Here is a 25,325-nt window from a genome sequence, read left to right as displayed (position 1 = left end):
GATCTTTAGAACGATAATATATTTTACAAAACCTTCTTAGAAACCCTCAGAGACAAAGAGAAACTAAAAGGAGACACAACATTTTTTTCCCCAAACAGAACACAAGATAAATGTGTTTTCTTGACCTTGAATAAATGTTGATTTTTTTTTTTTAATGTTGCATTTTTCTTTTATATGCTCAGTAACATTAAAAATGTTTTCAAATACAGTGTATTTCTTTGACATCTTAGAACACAAAATTTACAGTCAGATTAAATACAGATGGCAAGTCAATACTGCAAAATGTAACATATTGTGCCCAAGGCATTGTTAGTTATGTTGTTAGTTATTTACACTAGAGCCCCATTCAAATAAATGAATAAGCTCTTATGCTTCAGTTACATATATATCAATAAAGGCACCATCTGTATGTGTTCATACAGACATCTGTTTATACATTTCTAAGAAACCTTTAGATATACAGTAAAACATCTCCAGATTCTTCAACAGAGGCCAATTTCAGTGCCGGATATCTGTCTTTTTATGCATGTGGGAGGCTGGCGTTATTCTATTTATGACGATTACCTTTAGTAATGAGCTTTGCACACTATGCACGATTTTCAAATGTCGCATATGATTGCCAGCATCATGAAAATACTAGGGATGCACCGAATCCACTATTTTGGATTCGGCCGAACCCCGAAACATTTGGCCGAATACTGAACTGAATCTGAATCCTAATTTGCATATGCAATTAGGGGTGGGAAGGGGAAACATTTTTTACTTCCTTGTTTTGTGACAAAAGTCATGTGATTTCCCTACCCATCCCTAATTTGCATATACAAATTAGTATACGGATTCGGTTCGGCTGGGCAGAAGAATTCGCCGAATCCTGCTGAAAAGGCCAAATCATGGCAGAATCCCGAATTGAATCCTGGATTCATTGCATCCCTAGAAAATACCTAATTTCTTGAACAGATTATGAAAAACTGACCATTTTTTTAATATGTTTATTTTCATTTTGATCTTTTATCATTTTTTCTGAGTATGTTTTCACTTTCATAATATTTCTTTTTTTATCTTCACCAGAATTTTTATAGAAAATTTTAAAGAGCTAGGTGTCATCTTGTTTCGAACACATTTTAAATAAAACATCTTTATTCAAGATCTGTGTATAATCTTTTTGATATGTCTAGAATATGGTATAAATTGATGGGATGTTCCCGTCATAATACTATTTTTATACTGTAGGTTACAGTACAGAATTGAAAGCAAATCAAATTTAATTATTTCATCGTTTTTGTAGCTAAGGTTTAAGGTAAGGCACAACATTATAGAAGCTAGAAACAACAACAAAATTATATAAAATTATGTATATACAGGAGAGATATAGCGGTTTACTCATACAATCCTATATTACTTACTTATGTCATAATTCTGCAAATTACAATCACAAAATATATATGATTTGGGGACAAAAGAAAGTCGCATTGTAACTTTGTGTTCATAAGGCTAACAAGTGTGAATTCCATCCAAAGGATTGCTTGGATACATACCTTAAGATAAAACGGAACTTCTTAAATTAAAATCAAGTCATATTCTGGGCTGTACACTTCCACAAGTTGCAGAGGAGACTTTCAGTTTGATCACTTCAATCAGACATCCTGTCTGCAGAAATATACAAACAGAATATAATCATCCAATGAAGAGCTGTGACATAAATTCAAGAAGCATTTCAGAAAAAATTGAATTGGGAATCCCAACCAATCTATTTAGGAAGACGGAACGAACTGGGCAAGTCGGGATCGATTGATAGTTATCATTGTGTGATTCTTCAATTATTTTAGACCCCAAAATAATAGTGGTCTTAAATGTCCAATAGCAGAAAAGGCTATGTCAGTTCTTTAGTTATCTATTTATTTTTATTTAATTGATTTTTTTTCAGAATGAGGTTAATTAAGAACAATTTATTTTGACTCAATCAGAATCAAATCCAGTTTCATCAGATTTATTATATATGCTTTAATAAATCTCCAAATCAAGGATTTTAAGGATCTTTGGTAAATCGTATCTACAGTAATTTGCGAAACGGTAAAAAAAATTCTAAAAACAATTATATGGACACCCATTGACTTTAATGCATTTGGACAAAATAGTCGTGCATATAAAAATTGACGCTTGTGTCAAAATTTCCATTAACTTCAATACGTCAATACGTATTGAAGTCAATGGCAATTTTGACGCAAGCATCAATTTTTATATGCACGACTATTTTGTCCAAATGCATTAAAGTCAATGGGTGTCCATATAATCCTGATGTGTGGCAATTTTTTTGCACGCATTTTCGCTGCAGCTTCGCAAAAACATTTGCGGGTGGCCAAACGTGGAAATTCCCTGTTAATCCATGCCTGCCGAATAAATCACTGCTTATCTACTTACATGTACCTCTTAGGGTTGGGGCAGACGGGCAGATTTAGTCGACTGGTGACTAATCGCCTCTTCTGCGTGGTGACAATCTCCCCGAATTGCCTTCCGTCTGCATGAATGAAGAATCGCCTGCGTTAATGCACTCGCATTGATTCAATTTCCGAAGTAGCCCATTGATTCGATTTCCGAAGTCGCCCGTAGTTTCCTCGTGAGGAAACATTCGGGCGACTTCGGAAATCAAAGTGCCATAGGTGCATTAGCGCAGGCGATTCTTCATTCAAGCAGAAGGAAAGAAAGTTCGGGGAAATTATCCCATGCAGAATAGGCGATTGGTTGCCAGGCGACTAAATCTCCCCGAATCTTCCCGTCTGCCCCAACCCTTAAAAGAGAGAAAGGAAAAGATAAATATAGTTCAGGAGTTATGCATTTTTCTGTAGATGAAGATGACAATACAGGTATGGTATCCGCTATCCAGATCTGAATTATATAAAGGTCATCTCCCATTGACTCCATTTTAATCACATAATTCATATTTCCTTTTTTTCCTGTAATAATAATAAAGTATTATCTTGTACTTGATGGTAATTGAACAAACCCATATTGGTGGAAAAACATAATTATGGAGAGCCAAATTACATAAAGACCCCTTAGCAGGAAAACTCCAGGTGCCAAACATTGTGGATCTAGATAACATGTCCAAACCCTGTATATTATGATGCACTGTATTGCTCTCATTAAATGCCTTGCTAAGTTAAATGCAAAATATTGTTGGCGACTCTAAATATTTCCACAGTGAAAAAATATCGTTATATTCATCTCATTTCAGTTGAAGTTCTGTTCCTTTGCCTGCTCTGATTACACCATCAAATGTAATAGATGTTTTCTGCTAACAACTAAGATAGCTTAGTCAGTGTTCAATGAATTATCTACATTGTCCTTATTGAGAGATTAAAATAAAGGATTCCACACCACAATAATTTCAACTATTATTGTTTTACCGTAATCAGTAAGTAAAGTAGAATTTTGTATGGACACTAACTCTGCCACCGTTATCAAATCACCCACAAGTTATAAAATAAAACATTAATTTTATTGCTTAATAAATTTCATATATTAGGCTTTTCATTAACAGTAAATGGGCAGTAAAAGTTTAAACACTCTACAAATTAGCTCTTTAATATGATTTTTGTTCAGCCATTTTAAAAGAAATTATTTATTTTCTTGTATCAAAAAAGCGGAAAACTAGAAATTTATAAAAAAAAAAAAAAACCAATGCAAGGTGTGTAGAGATAAAGATAAAGTAAACATGACATGCGCACACAACTACTGGAAATGAGCATTACATTTCTGACTACAGGTATAGGATCCATTATCAAGAATCCCTTTAGATCCTAATTACGGAAAGGCCATCTCCCATACACTCCATTTCATCCAAATAATCCAAATCTTAAAAAGGATTTGTTATAATAAAACAGTAGCTTGTACTTGATCCAAACTAAGATATAATTAATCCTTACTGAAAGCAAAACCAGCCTATTGGGTTTATTTAGGGGGTTATTTATCAACGGTTGAATTTTAGAGCTATGTGAGCTTTTGTAAACCTCAAATGAACTCAAATGAACTCACAATTTGAATGGGAGATGGCCTTCCCATAATTCAGAGCTTTCTGGATAACGAATCCATTACCTTTATCTAAAATTGCTAATTATTTTATGCATTCTTTTATGCATTCTTTTCATCTCATCACTTTATTTTTGTAAACACAATGCTCAGGCCTAAACTGAGAGCCCCAAAACATTTAGAAATACCCCTTGTACAGGCAGGCTAAACACCCTGGCACAATATTTGGCGCAATATATGGAGTTAATGTTAGTGATGGATTTATTTATTCGGCATGAGCAAATTCTAGGCAAAAAAAAAAAAAAAACGCCAGCGAAAATTTGCCGGCATCAAAAACGGACGCTGGCGTCAAAAACGAATTTTCCGCAGTTTCACTAATTTCACGGGAAATTAGCACATTTTCCGGCGAAACGCCCCAAATTCACCCATCACTAGTTAATGTATAAGGCTATAGCGCCCGTTAAAGTACAGGTATGGGACCTGTTATCCAGAATGCTCTGGGCCTGGGGTTTTCCAGGTAATGGATCTTAACATAATTTTTCTCTTCATACCTTAAGGGCTGAACTCTATTGGATGATCTGATGCGATGCGTCACGCAGAGAGTAAACGGATGCGACAAGTCAGAAGTACTGAATATAATGGAAGTGATAGAAACATCGCAGGTACAAACTACATGTATCCGTCACCACTGTCGAATGTGAACGCCATATGCTGCGTCTTCATTAGACAGCCATGTTGTGAGTTATTTGTACCTGCGATTTTTCTATCACTTCCATTATATTTGAGGCCTTCAACTTGCCGCATCGCACCGGATCGTCCAGTGGAGTTCAGACCTAAAGCTGCCCATAGATGTTGAGATTTTTAAAAGATCTGATCCTCATCGTGAGACCACGATTTTCTCGGAACGATCGTAAGAATTGACCATCAACTAAAAAGACCAATTTGCCAGGAAAACAAAGGGGAGCTGCCTGCTTGGCCCTGCAAACATAGATAGATTGCACTGGGACCGACAAAGATTTTTTGACCTGGCCGATCAATTTCCTGACAGATGTCGGCCGAAAAATCGTAAGATGTACGATCGTTTGAATCCCACTAACCGCACGATAATTTCGAAGGAGCGGTCGGACTTGCCTAAAATCGGTCTTTCGGCAAGAAGAATCGTTGCGTCTATGGGGAGCTTATTAAGTCTACAATAAAATCATGTAAAAATTAAATGAACTCAACAGCATTTTTTTGTCTCATAAGAATTAATTATATCTTAGTTGGGATCAAGTACAAGGTACTGTTTCATTATTGCAGAAAAAATGCAAAACATTTTTAAAAATTTGGATTATTTGGATAAAATGGAGCTTATGGGAGACAGCCTTTCCAAAATATAGAGCTTTCTGGGATAAAGGGTTTCCAGATAATGGATCCCATACCTGCACTGCAACTGAAAGACGTGAATGATGATGAACGAAACAATTATGAGAGGTGTAGTTCAATCATATCATCAGCCTGGGGTCAGAAAAAAGGAGGAGAAAGGAATAAATAAGGGGAGGAATAGAAAGAGAATGGAGAGGGAGTAACAGTAAAATAGAATATGAGAAGTCAGGCAAGTGCTGAATGCAGCTCCTAATAGGCAGTATAATGTATTCATATTCTGTTAGGAGCTGCTTTCCATATTCTGTGAAAAAACATTATGTGCACAAAAAAACCATAAACCTTGCCACACTTAACCATTTAACTTTCTATGTCCAGTCCCCTACTGGGATTCATGCGTAAAAACAAGATATAACTGTAAATTCACTTTACCTTTTTCTTTCAGAAACCAGTAGCACTCCCCACTGGGGCCTTCTTTCCACACAGCTTTCAACTCTTCCAGCTCTTAGTTCACTCTGGTCTCTCTCCAGCAGATTCCTATGTGATAATTATTCCACAGGTGAGTTACTCAGAGGAATTAACCCTCTCTGGAGCACTGTACACAAGTAGTAAGAGATAAACTTGGGAAAAATATATGCTGCTTCAAACTCTTCTAGGGTTGTCAACTTTTTTCGAAATTAGCTCCTTCCAAAAATTGGGCTGTCCGGATGAAAACTGGAGGCAACCCTAAACTCTTCATTAGTTACCAGCTTAACAGATACAGATAGGCAGAGGAGATGGATTGATCTCACCACATAATTAAGGATGGCAATTTACAGTACTTTGATAAATTTGCATACAAAAATGTATTTGTTTGTATGTGTTAGGGTTGCCACGTTTGTGAAGCTCACGATCCAGGCATGGGGCAGGGCTATGACATCACTGGGGCAGGCCAGTGACATTGTGGGCGGGGTGTGCTACTTCATAAGGGAGGGGCTATGAAGTGTCAATCAGAGATTGACTGATCGCCATGTCTATCAGGAGAGATCCTGGCCAGTTTTCCTTTTTTTGGAAAACCAGGCAGATTGCCTTGACCCGGCTGTCTGAGTCAAATCCAGACAGGTGGCAACTAGTGATGGCCGAATTTATTCACAAAGCGCAAATTTGGGGCGAATTCGCAGTGAAAATTCGCCAGTGTCAAAAAAAGTGGACACTGGCGTCCGTTTTTTTTCGCACATTTTCGTATGCCAGCGTCCAAAAAAACGTACGTCCATAAAAAATGGACGCTGGCGTAAAAGAACTAGACGCCGGCGCCGTTTCACAAATTTTTCGTGGATTCGCACAAAATTCGCAAATTTTTAGACGAAGCGAAACGCCCCAAATTCGCCCATCACTAGTGGCAACCCTATTGTGTATAGTCAAGCACGTGTGCGTATTTGTTACCCAGCAATTCAGCAAGCAATATAGACTTTTAACACCACCACCAATTTCAATAAAATAGAAACAGATCCCCTTTAAAAATGAAACTGGGTCAATGTTCTAAAGTGAAGAACATTTTTAGAAAAATATAAGTAAAAAAAATAAAAAAAAATCTTTTGGCACTGCATGATGAATTCCAAGCATAGCAGAGGTCTCAGGAGGGTTTTTGTAATTTATAGTGTCCTATATATAATAGATTATTGCTGTTAGTGAACAAACTTTTTTTTTTTTCCTTGATACATGCTTTACTCTTCTACAGAAATAGGGCGAGTAAAAAAACATAAAACAGAGTACCTGTTTGGGAAATATAATCATGACAAGAAATATACTTGTTGTATTTTAATGAAAAATAGTTACATGGTAGTGCGCTTATGGAAGATCTCCCGATCCTTGGTGTACTTTCATTGCTTACGTTAAGTGATATAACAGCCTACTATTTATAATTTCCAATTAACTAAGTATCTCTACAGAGCTATAGAACTTGACATCTAATCCCCAAACCATTTTTGGAAAGGTTGAGCCCATTAATTTGATACTAAATGATTTGTAATATCTACAGTCAGTGACAAACTATTGTAATTCCCAAGTTTTCGTATAATGATTTGTGTCTTGTAAATTGATGTTTGAAAATAAGTAGATCAGCAAACAGGGCAAGTGAACTTAAAGTACAAGTATGGGATCTGTTATCAAGACTTGGGTTTTTTCCCACATAATTTGCAACACCATATCTTACGTCTACTAAATAAACCCAATAGGATTGTTCTGCCACTAATATGAGTCTATGCAGCTGTTTTATTATAACAGAGAAAAAAGTAATACATGTAAAATATTTAAATTGCTTGAAATGGACTATGAGAGATGGCCTTCCCATAATTCAGATAATAATTCTGGATATCTAATTTCTGGATCAGAGATCCCAAACCTCTATTCTCTGATAGGCCAAGTAGGTTTGTTTGGTTGTTTGTTATATTACTAGCTTTACAGGCAAAGTTAATATTTAAATTAACTCTAAGGTGCAGATTTATGAAGGGTCGAAGTGAATTCGAGGGAATTTTCGAAGTGAAAAAATCCGAAATTCAAAGTAATTTTTTGGATACTTCGACCATCAAATAGGATACTACGACTTTGAATTTACTTCGATTCGAAGAAAAAATAGTTTTAATATTCGACCATTGAAGTACTGTCTCTTTAAAATAACTTCGACTTCAATACTTCCCAAATTAAACCTGCTGAAGTGCTATGTTAGCCTATGGGGACCATCCAGAGCTGTCTTCTAAGTCTTTAGAGGTCAAAGGAAAATCCTTGGACCGATCGCTGAAATCGTTCGATCCGAAAGATTTAATCGTACGATCGAATGATTTTACTTCGATCGTTCGATTGCCAAATTCGGTAAAGAATCCTCGACTTCGATATTCGAAGTCAAAGTATTTTAATTCGATGGTCGAATTTTGAAGTATTTTTTACTTCGAATTTTGACCCTTGATAAATCTGCCCCTAAGGGACTGATTATTCATCAAGGGTTGGGTTTGGGTAAAATAAGTTCTTTTATGAAGTTTGATACGTAAACCTTTTTTCCTCTTTTTGAAAAAATGTAATAGTGGATTAAAAAGTTTTGGTTTTTTTGTGTTTTATTTCGTGTTTTATGATATGTATTGTAAAGACACAAGCAGTTGACCAGCCTTAGTACACATGTAAGGGCAGATTTATGAAGGGTCGAATTTCGAGTTCATGGGAGTTATTTTAAACTCCCATGAAGTCAAAATTCGACCAATTGCAATTTATATAAAAATTTTAATTTTTGGTACTTGGGTGAATAGGATCGACCCGCAAACTCGAATTGAATTTGAATCGAATTTGGTTACTGACCCCATCTAAAACACAGTATTTTAGAAGGCTGCAAATGTATTGTTAATGCTACTTTTTGTTACTCCTCTTTCTATCCAGGCATCTCCTATTTATATCCCATTCTCTTATTTAAATCAGTGCATGGTTGCTAGGGTAATTTAAGCCCATGGCAACATTTTTCATTCATTTTAGTACAGTACCGGTCATAATTTACTTTATCAAAATTTTAATTTTTATAATCTTAGTTTTTGCCATGTATTTTATGAAGGTTAGGATGTAAGGCTTCAGCTAAATAAGCAGAGGATGTTGTAGCATAATGTGTCTGATAGGGCAAGACCAGGGCTCCCCAACCTTTTTCACTTGTGAGCCACATTCAAATTTAAAAAGAGTTGGGGAGCAACACAAGCATGAAAAATTCCCTTGGGGTGCCTAATAAGAACTGTGATTTGCATTTGGTAGCCCCTATGTTGACTGGCAGCCTACAAGAGGCTCTACTTGGCACTATACTTTTTATGCAATTAAAACTTTCTTCCAAGCCTGGAATTCAAAAATAAGCACCTGCTTTGAGGACACTGAGAGCAACATCCAAGGGGTTGGAGAGCAACATGTTACTCACGAGCTACTGGTTGGGAATCACTGGGCAAGACTAAGGAATAGGGTGGGAGGGAAGAAGTCTACAGTACGTGCCTCTCCCCCATGAGTCTCATGAATACAGCACTGCTGAACACAGGCAGAATCAGGCTCAATTTTAGAGCACTCTGGCCATTCAGAAAAGTGTACTTACATGAATCCTCTGCTTATATCTCCACAGCTAACTTAAGTTAAGAAAAGGAATTAGAGAGGAAAAAAAAAGGAGTTGAAACAAAGAAAACATCAGTGCCAGTAACAACTGTGGGGTTCCACTCAAATGGCAAACTTGCCAATACCTTTTCTACAATAATAAACAGAGACACTCAGGATAGAATTAAACATAAATCAGTTTGTTTTATTGACTTTGGAAGATTTTTACGAGAAAAATAGGTTTTGACAGTGTACAACAAAAGTAACAAATTCACAATTTTTGTCCATTAATCAGAACAGCCTAGGGGTTATTCTTCACAGATCTCCTACAAAGTCCTTGCCTGACTTAGGACAGCTAGTACTATAAATCTATTTTAGAGACTTGACTCTCCCCCAGGATCTTTTTAAATCTCTCTCTTGCCTCAGGAACTGCCACTCACTCCACGTTCTGCTTCCTTGGCACAGGGCTCCCCTCCCCAGGTGGTCACTCCCAGCACCTGTAGTAGTTACCTCTACTTCAGCCTGATTACACAAAGCCTTTGTTATTCCCCTAATATGATGTGTAGAGGATTCTGTGAGATATGTATTTTTAGATACTGTGCCACACAACATAAAGGGTTATTTATAGAATACAAATTTTTCAGATTTTTGAAAAGTCCGACCAAACTAGAATCCAAGATTTGACATTGTTTATTATTAAAAAAGCACAATTTAATCTGATCAGGGTTAATACTTGAAAAAATAGAGCAAAAACCCAAATGTCAGATATGTACAGAAGATCACCGGAGCCAGACAAAAAATGTTTTTGTCTTTTTAAAAACAGTTGTTGACCTAGACTATTGAAATTTTAATAGCTACAGTATATACAGTGTCGGACTGGAGGGTCCAAGGCCCCTCTGGGGCTTCTAACACAGGGGCCCCCACCCCCCTCCAGGCCCCCTCCCCCAGGCACAACCCCCCCCCCCTCCAGGACCAGAGGAGCAGTTCGGGAGACAGCACGGGCCAGTGAAGGCAGCAAATGGGTATGTGTCTGGGTCGGCGGAGCCCATGAGGGCCGGGGCCCACTGCATTTTCACCGCTTGTCCCGCTGGCCTGGGGCCCACCAGTGCTCCTGTCTTAGGGGCTCCCTTCAACCCCCATCCATACTGCAAAACTCCCTATGGACCGCTGGTGCACACACACAACTCCCGTGCACGCTTGTACCCACCCCTGCTAGATTGCGCACCCTTCAATATGCGAGACAGGGCAAGGAGAACAGGAGGTTCGGGGCAGCAGTGACAGGGAGCTGGACTGGGCCAGCGGGGCCCACAAGAGGCAGGGCCCACTGGGTTTTTTCCCAGTGTCTCGCTGGCCAAGTCCGACCCTGAGTATATAGTAGGTTATTTACCTTTACAAAAAAAACCTTTACATTTTTGCTATTTAAATGTGTATAAAATCCTTTATTATTTGGTGTTACTGGCCATTAAACATATACTGTATAAAAGAAAGCAAACTATTAGCAAGCAGAAAACAGCACAGGGATTAAGATTATGTAAAATATGCCATCAGATGTATAAAAAAAAATTCCTACTTAATCAAACTGGTTTTGTGTATGTGTACACATGGGGACAGGTTTATCAAAAGGTCGAGATGAATTTTTGAATGAAAAAAATTAGAATGTCGAGCTATTTTTCGTGTACTTCGACTAGTGAATAGTCCAAATTTGATAAAAAAACGAAAATTCGAATATCAAAATTTATCATTCGCGAAACCAGCGTCAAAATTTTTTTCCGCGGGCTTCAAAAAAAAAAACGGACGCCGGCATCAAAAACTGCCACCGGCTTCAAAAAAAGGGCGTCAAAAACGAAATTCGCCCATCACTATTCACCATCTAAAACCTGCCGTATTGCTGTTTTAGCCTTTGGAGGCTAAATTCTATGCAAATTCGATCTAATGCGCTATTCCTTTGGTTTGTACGATTCAAAATCGGCTGTATACGGACCTATTCAACCAAAAAAAACCTTTCACTTAATTTCGGTTGGTCTTTTTGAATTCGAATTTCTACGTTTTTTCAATTCGACCCTTGATAAATATGCCACATGGTGTCTGAATTAGTTAATTTGTGTGCATTTTATGTGTATAATGAAGCATTGCACAAACTTGAAACTTCTATGTGTGCAATATCAACTGAAAATATATTTCTCGTAGATTTATCCCCAATTTGTGCAGAGTAACCTTCTGCTGTCAAATATATTGCCAAGAGTCCTTAAAATGATGCATTTGCTTACTAGAATATCCGTGCAGATGAATTTGTTGTGGCAATGTCGAAAATAAAAAAAGTCGTTCAACATTATAAAGGAACAGATAAAATGACACACAAGATCAATAAAAATCCTTAGAGCTTGTATAATCTTAATGTGCTAGTATGGTGCCCTTTATTGAGAGGCATGTTTATTGAGGAGAAACCATAGTGGTAGGCAGTTAATTTAAATTTAACCTTGCATGATTTACAACATCTTGAAAGGAAAAGTAAAGAAATCAAAGGAAGGAATGTATAGCGAATATAATTGACCCTCTATTGTAAAATAAACAGGCATTGAAAGTCACTTCAAACTGGTATGAGCACATCAAGGCACAAGTGCTTTTATACATGTCATGGAACTCCAAGATGTCTTGTAATAAAGGTTTTTTAACTGGGTGCATTCATTTTTATGATAAAAATTATAATAAAATAATGCTATAATACATCTCAATGAGTCTTACTCTGCAAGTGACATTTCTCAGCATTTAATGTCCTTTTTTACTGTCTTTTGCATTTAATTAATCTTGAACATTTGCGTCTTGAAAACAGTGTGGCAAAAACTAGCCTTCAAATTGTAATAGATAAGACCCATAATATATCTAGTTATCCTATATACTAACCGAAGGCCTATCTATGTCCCGAGTGGAGGGGAGGCAGATGCGCACGCAACTTCGGTTAGGATCTATGAGATGCGCGCGCAACTTCAGCCGAAAGACATAGATGCGGCCTTCGATTAGCAGATGTGCTGGAAGGTTAGGATCAGAACAGGTTAGGATCGGGGAGGCAGATGCGCTGGAAGGTTAGGATCTAGGGAGGCAGATGCGCTCACCGTCTCCTTCTGCCTCCCGCCGCCTCTTCTTTCCTGCTCACTCAGGCGGCGACCGCTGGAAGGTTAGGATCTAGGGAGGCAGATGCGCTCACCGTCACACTAGGGGAACCGGTTGCGTACCTGCACGAAAGTCTGTATAAGCGTCGGCCATCTTGCTACTCCTCTGCGACTTTGTCATCCGCCCACTGCCAAATCCGCCCACTAAAGTCTGTATAAGCGTCGGCCATCTTGCTACTCCTCTGCGCGTTTGTCATCCGCCCACTAAAGTCTGTATAAGCATCGGCCATCTTGCTACTCCTTTGCAAGTTTGTCTAATGGCGGCGCTAGCGTCACTCTAGGAGGGGAACCGGTTGCGTACCTGCACGAAAGTCTGTATAAGCGTCGGCCATCTTGCTACTCCTCTGCGACTTTGTCATCCGCCCACTGCCAAATCCGCCCACTAAAGTCTGTATAAGCGTCGGCCATCTTGCTACTCCTCTGCGAGTTTGTCATCCGCCCACTAAAGTCTGTATAAGCGTCGGCCATCTTGCTACTCCTTTGCAAGTTTGTCTAATGGCGGCGCTAGCGTCACTCTAGGAGGGGAACCGGTTGCGTACCTGCGTGGGTGGCCATTTTTAGCAAAACGGGCTATATTATCTCCAAAAAATATTGATGTTGACATGATAAACAACCAAGTGATTGCATTACTTCCTGGACAAAGCTGTGTCTTTCTGAGTACTGACTGTATTGATTCTGAAGACGAAAGTGAGAAACTTAACTTCCCATTAGAATATTTAAACACTATCAACAATGCTGGATTACCACAACACAATCTTATACTCAAAGTAGGAACAATAGTCATGCTGTTAAGAAACCTTAAGGGTAGGGGCACACGGCGCGATTTCGCCGCGATTCTGCGCTAAGCGAGTTGTCGCTGCGTTTTTTAAGCCGAAATAGCTTTGCTAACTTTGGCGCTGGCGTCAATGCAAATCGCGGCAAAATCGCTGCGCTAATTCACACGCGGCGATTCGTTTTCTATTGTCGTCCGAAGTTGCCTCGCTGAACGTTTCCGGGCGACAGTAGAAAAAGAATCGCCGCGTGTGAATTAGCGCAGCGATTTCGCCGCGATTTGCATTGACGCCAGCGCCAAAGTTAGCAAAGCTATTTCGGCTTAAAAAACGCAGCGACAACTCGCCCAGCGCAGAATCGTGGCGAAATCGCGCCGTGTGCCCCTACCCTAACACTAAGCAAGGTTTATGTAACGGTACACGGTTGGTTGTGAAGAGCATGAGACAAAATGTTATCAAGGCAGAAGTGCTTACAGGATCCCATAGCGGTGATACTGTTTTGATTCCCAGAATTGACCTTACCAGTTCTGACCAGGAATTACCTTTTAAACTTAAACGACGACAATTCCCCATTAAGGCTGCATTTGCCATGACAATCAACAAATCACAAGGACAAACATTGGATAAAGTCGGCATTTACCTATCTGAGCCTGTGTTTGGTCATGGTCAACTTTATGTTGCATTTTCAAGAGTGCAGCGTTCATCTGATGTTAAAGTCAAGATTTTAAGTACAGCTCACCAGGGAGAACTCATTCAAGGACAGGAGAACATTTTCACAAAAAATTTTGTTTATAAAGAAATTTTTCAGTAACACTTTACTACCAATAAACTCAAAATTTAAGAATTCTAATAGCAGATAGGTAATAACAAGCAATAGGCACAGATTCACTCTACATCCCCACAAATTAGCGTCGCCAGTTGCTGCCTGGGGATGCCGAGTGAATCAGCACCCATCGCATTTTGCTGCCTCACTGTTGTTACCATTCTTTCATTAACGATTCTTTAGAGAATCGGGGGTTTACTGGTATATATATAATTAAATGCAAAAGACAGTAAAAAAGGACACCCACTGTGTACCATTTAAAAAGATGTGTTTCAGGTTATCCATGGCTCATCAGTATTGCGTGAGTGTGTATACACATGTATATGTCATTAATTACAATTAAAAAAATGGTATAGAAACAAAAGTGGTATGGACCAAAACGAGGGACTTTTCATAATCAACACAATTTTTTATAATTCCTGGTTCATCAGCGATATTCCCTACTGCACTTTATTTATTGGGAACTGTAGTGCAGCCTAAATTTTCATAGAACCTTAGGAAACTATTAAACAGACATGTTACAGGGAAGATTAACAATGTGGACTATAGGTCTTAACCCCTTAATTCAAAAGTCTTCAGAATTTTTGGTTTGGTTTGGTTTGGTTTGGTTTGGAGAGAGAGAGAGAGAGAGAGAGAGAGAGAGAGATAGCAGAACAGGCACTGGAAAGAAACTGCTGTAGGTGCAGCACAGCGCCCTCTATATTACTCCAGTGGTAAAGTCACAGACAAATACACTACACACCCTACTTAACCAACACACTGGGCAACCCTTTCCAGTGCTTTGAATATGCCAGATTGTTGAAACCACTGCCTTAAGCATACCTCCCAATATTTTGGAAATAGAAAGAGGGGCACAAAGATTTGGAGAGTGGCAAATGTTTTTAACCACGCCAATTTTTCTGGCCACACCCCTAATTACCATGTCCGTTTTACAATATTTGGGAGGTTATGAAAGTTTGAGCACATTTCTGTGGTGTTTAGGGGGCACATTTACTTAGCTCGAGTGAAGGATTAGAATGAAAAATACTTCGAATTTCAAAGTATTTTTTTGGCTACTTCGACCTGCGACTACAACTTCGAATCGATCGTCTCGAACTAAAAATTGTTCGACCATTTGATAGTCGTTCGATTCGAAGGATTTAATAGTTCGATCAAACGATTTTTCCTTCAATCGTTCGATCAAACGAACTGCGGTAAATCCTTCGATATTTGAAGTCGAAGGATTTAACATCAACCCATAGTAAATGTGCCCCTAAGTGTTACTACAATTTTGCTAATGAAGGCGAATTGCCCTTTAAGATGCAAATCACAGTTTCCCCAAAGAGACCTGCTTATCTTAAATTGTTACAAAAGTATCTAAGTATCTATTCTGGGCTCTCTGCCAATTAAAGGAACAGTAATGTCAAAAAATAAGTGTTTTAAAGTAATAAAAATATGATGCAGTGTTGCCCAACACTGGTAAAACTGCTTTGTTTGCTTAAGAAACATTACTATTGTTTATATAAATAAGCTATGTAGCAATGGGGGCAGCCATTCAAAGGAGAAAAAGCTCAAGTTACACAGCAGATAGCAGATAAGCTCTGTCTGTCTAATGGTGTTATCTGTTATCAATTAGTTAACCTGTGCCATATAGCTGTTTTTCAATTTCCATCATTGCTCCACAGCAGCTTGATTATACTGTATGAGATCAGTTTTACCAGTGCAGGGCAACACTACATGATATTTTCATTACTTTAAAACACTTACATTTTTTGGCGTTACTGTTCCTTTAAAGTTAGAAATGTTGTAACTGTTTCTGGCTGTTCAGTGCAGGAGATCAAAGAGAGAGAGAGAGTCGGGACAATTCAGTAACAAACCCGGGACTGCAGATTGAGCTGTCAAAATCTGACTGTCCCACGAAAAATGGGACAGTTGTGAGGTATGCCTTAAATACTGAAGATTGTAACAGAAGTATGAGTATGCCAGCTCCATAGATTATATTTTTCTTGGATATTTTGTGGAATGTGTTGCTGGGCAATGCACAGTCCAATTTGTTTTTTCTTTCAATGTAATATTGTTTTTTTTTTAGATAATTACTTCATTAACAGTACTTTTCTTCATATAAGAAATTACAACTTAAAAATAAACAATCCTTGATTTTTTAAACAATTTATAATCAATGAAGTCTGACATGTACAAAGAAATAATTGAGCCTTTAACTTTTAAGGATAGATGCAGCGTAACATTCTCTCGAGTTGCTTTAGTTCATCATTTTAGGCTCTAGGCATGAAAAACTGTCTTCGTTTATCTAAAGCGTTCAGTGCACTTTAAACACACACGCATTGTAGACTGCTATCTAAAATAAAGAATGTGTTTCAATTGCATGCAATAATACACAAGGACATTCTGTAGGAATAAAGTCACTACAGCTTATAAATTATGATGAGAATTCTCCATTTTTTCTCCTTTTTCACACCCTGTGGTGCATAAATATTGTGTTAAATAAACATTTGGCTTTTATCTCTGTTGAAGCTTCTATCATTTCATTTTATAGTGTTTGGAATTCTATTGGTGATTTAAGTTGAACTCAAACCCCCCCAAAAACATAATTACCATAGTATTGCATGTAGAATGGGTATTTTAACCACTGACCTCACTCTGTAATTTTATTACATTTTTTTTAATTATATCAATTTCAGTGATGGTATTTTATTTTCATTGCATTCATTTCACTGCTTGAACTTGAGAATTTTTAGTACAGGGATAGGATCCCTTATCCGGAAACCCGATATTCAGAAAGCTCCGAATTACGGAATGGCTCCCATAGACTCCATTGCATCCAAATTTTTTAAAATGATTTTCTTTTTCTCTGTAATAATAAAACAGTAGCTTGTTCTTGATCCCAACTAAGATATAATGAATCCTTATTGGAAGCAAAACCAGCCTATTGGGTTTATTTAATGTTTAAATGAATTTCTAGTAGACTTAAGGCATGAAGACCCAAATTACGGAAAGATCCGTTATCCGGAAAACACCTTCTGGATAACAGGTCCCATACCTGTACTATGAATCCAAGTCTATGAAGGTTTTCATTCATCTAGGCCAGGGTATATCTAGAAGAAGTAAATCTGGAGCAACTTGCTGATGATCATTTAGGGTACAACTACACGAATGTCTTCAACGCGTATCCAACGCAGTGCACCAAAACGCAGGCGTCAAGTCGGATGCAATGGAAAATAAGGTAAGCAATAGCAATGTCAGATGGTGCCGCAGCATTCATCCGACACGACACGACTGTTGGATGCAGACGCTCATGCAGTTGTTCCCTAAAGATGTTTCACTACTCATCTGAGCAGCTTCTTCAGTTCAAATTGAACTGAATACTCAGCAAGTCCAGTAGATCTACATTTACTTCTACTAGATATATTATGGGTCTTATCTATTACAATTTGAAGGCTAGTTTTTGCCACAGTTTTTTTTAAAAAAAAAGTGTTTTCAAGACGCAAATGTTCAAGATTAATTAAATGCAAAAGACAGAAAAACTGTTACGTTATGTAGAAGTAAATGGGATTTGTTCATCAAAATTCAAGTGATTTTTTTTCAATTTGAGTTTTTCTAGTTTTTTTTTAAAGTTGGTAAACTCAGTAAAAAATGACAAGTAGAATACAGCTGTACTGCATTAAGATTTTTCACATTTTTACGTGATCAAGTTTTCAAGATTCCAGTTTTTTTAAAATAAATTAGCATAAACTGGAAATTCTCAAATTCGACTTTGAATATGTAGTCATTAATAACATTTATTAATGCTCATTTTGTTATTTTCAGGCTACCGTGGTCCAGGGGTTCTTCCAGTGAGCACCATAGATCGATCAGCTTCCTTCTTTTTCGTTCTTTAATTACGCTGGGCAGACGCAAGCTCATTTTGACTTTTCTAGCAACTGTGTATGCGCACCTGTGTGAATAAAGAAGAAGCCGATCGTTCTGCTGGAAGAACCCCAGGCCGGTGCAGTTTTCTGCTGATAGGAGCACCAGCCTGGGGTGTGAGGTAAGTATATACAATCACTTGGGGTGCCTAACTTTTGACAACCCCAATTAAATAACACCTTTCCCTAGGCTAACATTGAGTTCGGTAGGTTTTAGATGGCGAACTAGGGGGTCGAATTTTTTTTAAATAGACAGTACTTTGACTATCGAATGGTCGAATAGTCGAACGATTTTTAGTTCGAATACTTCGATTCGAAGTCGTAGTCGAAGGTCGAAGTAGCCCAAAAAACACTTCAAAATTCATAGTTTTTTTACTTCGAATCCTTCACTCGAAGTTAGTGAATCGGCCCCGTGGTGTTATACTCCCAGTTAAGGTAGGAATTCAATTTTTAATTCTTCAAAAGTCTGATATTTGTAAGATGGATGTTTCATATGATTTTGTCACAGTTTTCCGCCAATTTATTTAACGTAAGGGAGCAGCTGCAAGGAAGCACTAATCCTAATTTAGCAAAATGTCCATTAAACTATCCATTTTGGCATCTTCTGAAAAATAATTTAACATAGACTATATTTGCGATTTTAACTAGCCATGGTTTGCAATGAAATTCAAAGAACAAACAATCTCCATTGCAGCCCATTAAGCAGAACAGTGTTCGACCGCTCAAAGCAAACCCATTCTGCCCATGTTTATCAAAATGCATATTTGTGTAATTTTAGAAGTTTTTTTTTCTACCATGAATAAACATTTATAAAAAATATGATTATAAAAAGCACAAATGAAAATAATCATGGCATTAATATGAATTCCTCCAAACTGGTTTACTCAAAATTTTTGTGCAATTACAAACTCTAAAACCTTGAATCAAAAAAAGATTTTACAATGTTCGAAGGACAGTTCATATTGACTACTATATTACCTTGCTGGCTTTTAGATGGCTTTTTTTTTATAATAGAGTTCTGTGGTGTTTATACAAATGGCCTGTAGATGTCACTGTGCTCACTGTGCATACTTCCTGAACTGCTTAAAAGTGAAAGTGAAAGTTACTGTTGTGTAATGGCTGACTCTGCTAATAAAGCACTGTTATACTCTACTCATCCTCGGCTACCCAAAACATAACAAGTTCCATGCTTTTTCCATTGAATAAATGTTGCAAAGCTATTGTTTTATGTGATTATTTAAATACTCAGTTTTTAGTGCAAAAAAGTTCAATTCGCTGAAAAAAAACAATCATTGATAAATTAGCCCCAAAAAGTGTCAAGTCAACGAAAATTTCCATGACAGTCAAAAGGGTATTTTTTTAACTGCTCAGAACTACTGGGAATCATTTAGTCTAATGACACACTAGGGATAGATTTATCAGCATTCAAATTTACTTCTTACTGTGATCAAAGTTTTTTTTCGTATCAATACCAACAAGTTCAAATATCTGAAACTCAAATGTTTGAGATTAAGCACAAAAAAAATGAAAACCTCAAATACATAAATGCTGCATCTAAAAGCTTACTAGTCAATGGGTGTTGTAATTACAAAACAAAAGCTATTTTTCAAAAGTTTTTGAGGTTAATTCAAAATGTGTCGCACCCATTGAAAATGAAGGGTAGAATGTGATTTCACTGTATTCATGTGGTGTCTTATTTAAGTATTTTAAAAAATAAGTGCACATTCAAGAAACTCAAAAATTTGACTTTTGATAAATCTGTCCCTCTGCATTTTCTCTACCAGAAGAGAGAATGACGACCCTGTCTGATGTTTATCTTTACATGTAGCAACTGATTTAAAAGTATCAGCATTTAGCATTTTGTGGCTGAAATCACCCTAGGTGCACAGTGAAAGGCAGATGCAATTGAAGTCAGTAATTACACAAATGTTTCTCAAAAGACATTAGAGCGAAGGTTACTTTGACCTGACAAAATTAAAATTAAAAGCAAAAGGCAAACACTTGTTCAATTCGGCGAATTGAACTGTTTTGCAATAAAAACTGTGTATTTAAATAAATAACTGCAAATTCATTCAGTGCTTAACTGCATTTTAAGATGATCCTCTTAATGAACTCAAGGATCAAGGGGAAAAAAAGATAAAAAGAAAGGACCTTATCAAGTCTTTAAAATAATTACTTTTAAGTCCATAACAAAGTTGAACAACCCGGCATTTGTAACAGATGGGGGTTTGCGTATCAAATGTGCTGCCTATATTTACTTATAAAGAACATTTATAGAACCAGACTTGCATGTTAGCAAGCTGTGTTTTATTCAGGTGGAATCTCGAAGCAAAACTGACCAGCTAAGGTTGTTCTTATATATAATTTAAGGGACCCATTGAAAGTACTGTTTCTATTTTCGCAGATGATACTAAATTGTGCAGAACTATAGGTTCCATGCAGGATGCTGCCACTTTGCAGAGTGATTTGTTTAAGTTGGAAAACTGGGCAGCAAACTGGAAAATGAGGTTCAATGTTAATAAATGCAAGGTTATGCACTAAATGGCAGTGTGTTGGGAGTTTCCTTAAATGAGGGGTTTTTGTAGATAACAAGTTGTCTAATTCTGGGCAGTGTCATTCTGTGGCTACTAAAGCAAATAAAGTTCTCTCTTGCATAAAAAAGGGCATTAACTCAAGGGATGAAAACATAATTATGCCTCTTTATGGGTCCCTGGTGAGGCCTCATCTGGCGTATGCAGTGCAGTTTTGGACTCTAGACCTTAAGAGGGATATTAAATTATGAGGGCAGACTGTCAAGGTTGGGGTTATTTTCTCTGGAAAAAAGGCGCTTGCGAGGGGACATGATTACACTTTACAAGTACATTAGAGGACATTATAGACAAATAGCAGGGGACCTTTTTACACATAAAGTGAATCACCGTACCAGAGGCCTCCCCTTCAGACTAGAAGAAAAGAACTTTCATTTGAAGCAACGTAGGGGGTTCTTCACAGTCAGGACAGTGAGGTTGTGGAATGCACTGCCGGGTGATGTTGTGATGGCTGATTCAGTTAATGCCTTTAAGAATGGCTTGGATGATTTTTTGGACAGACATAATATCAAAGGCTATTGTGATACTAAGCTCTATAGTTAGTATGGGTATATAGAATTTAATTAAAAGTAGAGAGGGGTGTGTGTATGGCTGCTGGGTTTTCATTTGGAGGGGTTGAACTTGATGGACTTTGTCTTTTTTCAACCCAATTTAACTATGTAACTGTGTATTTTTGTATTCTTGTAGGAGTGACTCCTGTATGAGACCAGTTTTTAATATTTAATAAAATGTATGCACTATTGTTTCACTTTTCCTTCATAAAACTCTCAACCAGCACACACAGCTACATTTCCAAGATGACACAGAATCCAATACTGCTCCTCTAAACCCAATTTGCACCACACCTTGATACATGTCCTGCACCCTAAGTAAGTACTTCACTTTCTGCTTTATCAACCACTTTACATCTGTCCCTGCAGCATTAAGCTTTAGACACCACCCCAGCTGAAAAACCAGTGACTGCACAAGTCCTAAGTGGTTAACTAGCACACCTTCAAGTGGCCTTGACATCAGCCATTTCCCAAACAGTTTCTGAAGCCATGATTGCTCTACAAAAATTTGCAGAGAGAAATAAATGATTTGGGCTAACACAACGATGAATTGGAAACCAAGGGGCAAAGTTACTAAAGAGCGAAGCCCTTTTTTTTTTTTTTTTTTGAGAAAATTCTCCAAAATAACAGCAAAAGCAGCCCAGTCCTCTGACATCTAGCCATGTAGTCTCTATTTATGATCAATTATATGAAAATGGAGAGACCAATGAAGAGGCATAACAATTGCAAAGGTGGAAGTCAAGATTATACATTTTCGAATTAAAAAGCTTCGAATTTCGAAGTAATTTTTGGGTGCTTTGACCATCGAATAGGCCAAATTCGACTTCTATTCGAATTGAAAATACTTCACAAATTCGACCATTCGAAAATCGAAGCACTGTCTCTTTAAAAAACTTCGACTTCGACACTTCGCCACCTTAAACCTGCCGAATGGCTATGTGAGCCTATGGGGACCTCCTAGAACCTATAGCCAGTATTTGATTAAGTTTTGAGAAGTCGAAGGATTTTTTTGTAATATCCTGCGATCGTATGATTTAATCCTACGATCGAAGTACGCCCGTATGATTCAAAGTACGATTGAAGTATGATCATACGATCTTAAAAATCCTTTGACTTCGAATGTCGGACTACCCTATTCGATGGTCGAATTTCAATGTTTTTTTCCACTTCGAAGTTCGACCCTTGATAAATCTGCCCCTAAGTGTCTACTGTCTAAAGACCAATGGGTTTCAAAGCCTGCAACACTTAATAATAACTGGATAGACAGAAAATGCTAATTTTTTATTCATATGGAATAATGTCAGTTGGGTATAGCATTACTTCATTTTATATGGTGAGACTTATAAACTGTAAACTCATATTGAATCTTTGTTTATGGTAAAAAAAATATGTTCTAGATCATTTTTGATCAGTGCATATTTACTGTGTAGTCTATTCATAATGTAAAATTTTCATTCAGTCAGGCAGATAATACCATTTCAAGTGCCAGATGCTTACAAGTTTCAATTTTTAAAGTCACGACCACCACATTCATTTAATGGGCCACCTATGCCACTGGGTAAGATTTATTTAAGTGGAGCATAAGTGCATGTGTTTTATCTACAGGTTTGCAAATAAACACAGCAGTGTGTGGGCTAGCTTACATTTCTATATTTATCTGAGAATGTGAAAATGTGTTTTCATACAGCCATTAAGCTTGCACGTGGCAGTAGCTGCTTATAAAAATATATGTGAAAGATCACTGCTTGCTAATAAAGGGACTTGTAGAAAGCAAGAAGAAATTAAACAGATGGCAGAAATATTCTGAAAACAGCCAGCAGTATCCTGCACTTACCTTATATGCAGAAGGAAAAAATAAAAATGTTGAGCAACATGTCCAACCACTATTAACCATTTGCAGTTTAATAGACAGGTGCAATACATTCAAAAACATGCAAATATGATGGCTATGACAAGCTAGCACTTACAGAAACTCTTTTTACATTCTATATATAACATGTGCCAATAGAGGATAATAAAGAAACTAAAAGAGAGACTCTCCTATCATTTTTAAAATTGTGATGTACTTTAAAGTAGATTTTGCAGATAAAGAATACTCATTTTCTAAATTCTATATTATGGAACTCTGCGAAAAAAAAGGTTATCTAAAATAAATATATTATCATCAAAATAAATAATGCTTTTCTACTTGCATATTAAATGGAAAAAGAAAGTTAGTATTTTCATGTTTTGTCACATCCCCCTCCAAAAACGTTAAAATCAGGTTGCTGATTATATCTCAGAGGGTTATAAGGTTGTTTAGTAAGGGAGTGCCATATCTATCTTGGGGAAGGAGCCTGGCCCTTGCCCAGTGGAAGGAAGCTGTCAGCAAGAGAGTTGGATTCCATGATGTAGGATGTAGGGACTTGCTGCAGCACTAGACAGGCAAGTGGCACGGTTGCCCTTCCTCTGGCCCAGGCAAGGGAGCAGCATCTCTCCCACCTGTCCCTGTATTTGGCTTCATAATCCATTTATGGATATAAAACCTCTGCAGACAAATATATTAATACTATCATATATATCACTTGAGAACAGCTTAATTTTTAGCTGCATTTTGCCTTTTTTTTTTATTGTATTTAAAAGGCATATAATATACTGAACAACACCAGGCCTGGATAAATGACTAATTCTGTCATGGTTGTTTCCAGTTCAGTAATGTGTGTAAGTGCCTGCAGAAAATTAAACAAGATGTTAAGAATTTATTTTTCCAGGTCTCAACAGATGGGACATGTTATGCTAATTATAAAAGGCAAACGCAAATGTTTGAGCAAGATTTTTTTTTCTGTCTGTGACAGCTACTGTATCTGCAGCGAATTGTGATATATTTCTTCCCATATATATGAGTACCACATGGGTCTGTCCTTGGTGCTTTCTCCTAGTTAATTGATTTATCAATGGCCATGAGTTCAACATGAAAAATACCTTCTCTATATTTGCAGAGGACACTAAATTGTGCAAAACTATAAGTTCACTGCAGGAAGTTTTTGCAGAGTGATTTGATTAGACTATAGAACAATCAGCAAACTGGAAAATGAAGTTTAAAGGTAATATACGCAAGACTTAACACTTGGACAACAATAATCTTTATACACTTAAGACTAGTGATGGGTGAATCTGAAGCATTTCAATTTGCCAAAAAATCGGAGGAAATTCCTATAATGCCTTCAAGTTCATGACCAAGTCTATGGGCGACAAAATTCTTTTGACATGCAGCAATGTTTTTCGCTCATTGGAATCTATGGGCATCATTCTCGCACCGAAATGATCACTTACATTCTAATAGCAGTTGGTAATGGTCCCTAAATGTATAAGAAGGTGCACTGGTCCCAAATAGAGAATAAAAAATAAAAGGGTATAACCAAGCACACAAATATCGAATAAATAGAAAAATATTAATGTATTAACATATACTTAAGGCATTGAGTTAATGGCTCCTTTAAATTTGATTTTTTTTTTGTGCAAAAAATATGCACATATTTCTGGTTACTGTATGTCTAGCAGTCCTCTTCACAAATAACCACTGCCATCTTAAACCTTTTTTTCTTGCTGCTTCTTCCTTCCTTCCATAAAAAGATATATATATATATATGTATATTTATTAGTGTTCGCTGTGAATTCCTGTGATTCGCCGCAGGCGAATAAATTCACAAAACCGCTGCGAAGATTCGCCGGTGTCAAAAAAAAAGTTTTTTCGGATGCTGGCACATTTTTGCCAGCGAATTTGCACCGCCATAAAAAAAAATGGACGCTGGCATCAAAAACTGACTTTTCGGAATTTTTCGGTAAAGCTAAACACCCCAAATTCGCCCATCACTAATATTTATATCATCTGGATCAAACGCTTTCACTCCGAACCAGTCTTCTTTTAGTGTGGGTGCAGGTTCAAAGCATTTATGTACAGTTCAAGAGGACCCGCACTCCATGGTTAGTGAACCAACAATATTTTATTTCTCTAACTTGTGCATCCAACATTTCGACCCACTTTGACCCATTTGTCCTTGATAAAGGCCCTAA

General features: G+C 37.4%; 1 protein-coding gene across 1 annotated transcript in view; it reads right to left on the bottom strand.

The window, feature by feature from the left end:
* Nucleotides 1-6,273, bottom strand: part of LOC108710852 (phospholipid-transporting ATPase VB) — a 663,706-nt gene extending 657,433 nt beyond the window's left edge. The window contains exons 1-2 of the mRNA XM_018252031.2: nucleotides 5,821-6,273; nucleotides 1,536-1,647 (exon numbers count right to left, since the gene is read on the bottom strand). The gene's annotated coding sequence lies outside the window, so the exon portion shown is untranslated. The remainder of the gene's footprint in view (nucleotides 1-1,535; nucleotides 1,648-5,820) is intronic.
* Nucleotides 6,274-25,325: the final 19,052 nt, after the last annotated feature.

This window comes from Xenopus laevis, chromosome 3L (genome assembly GCF_017654675.1).
Source record: "Xenopus laevis strain J_2021 chromosome 3L, Xenopus_laevis_v10.1, whole genome shotgun sequence".
Taxonomy (NCBI): Eukaryota; Metazoa; Chordata; class Amphibia; order Anura; family Pipidae; genus Xenopus; species Xenopus laevis.
Note: the sequence above shows the minus strand (reverse complement) of the source record. Positions and strands in the feature narration are given on the sequence as shown.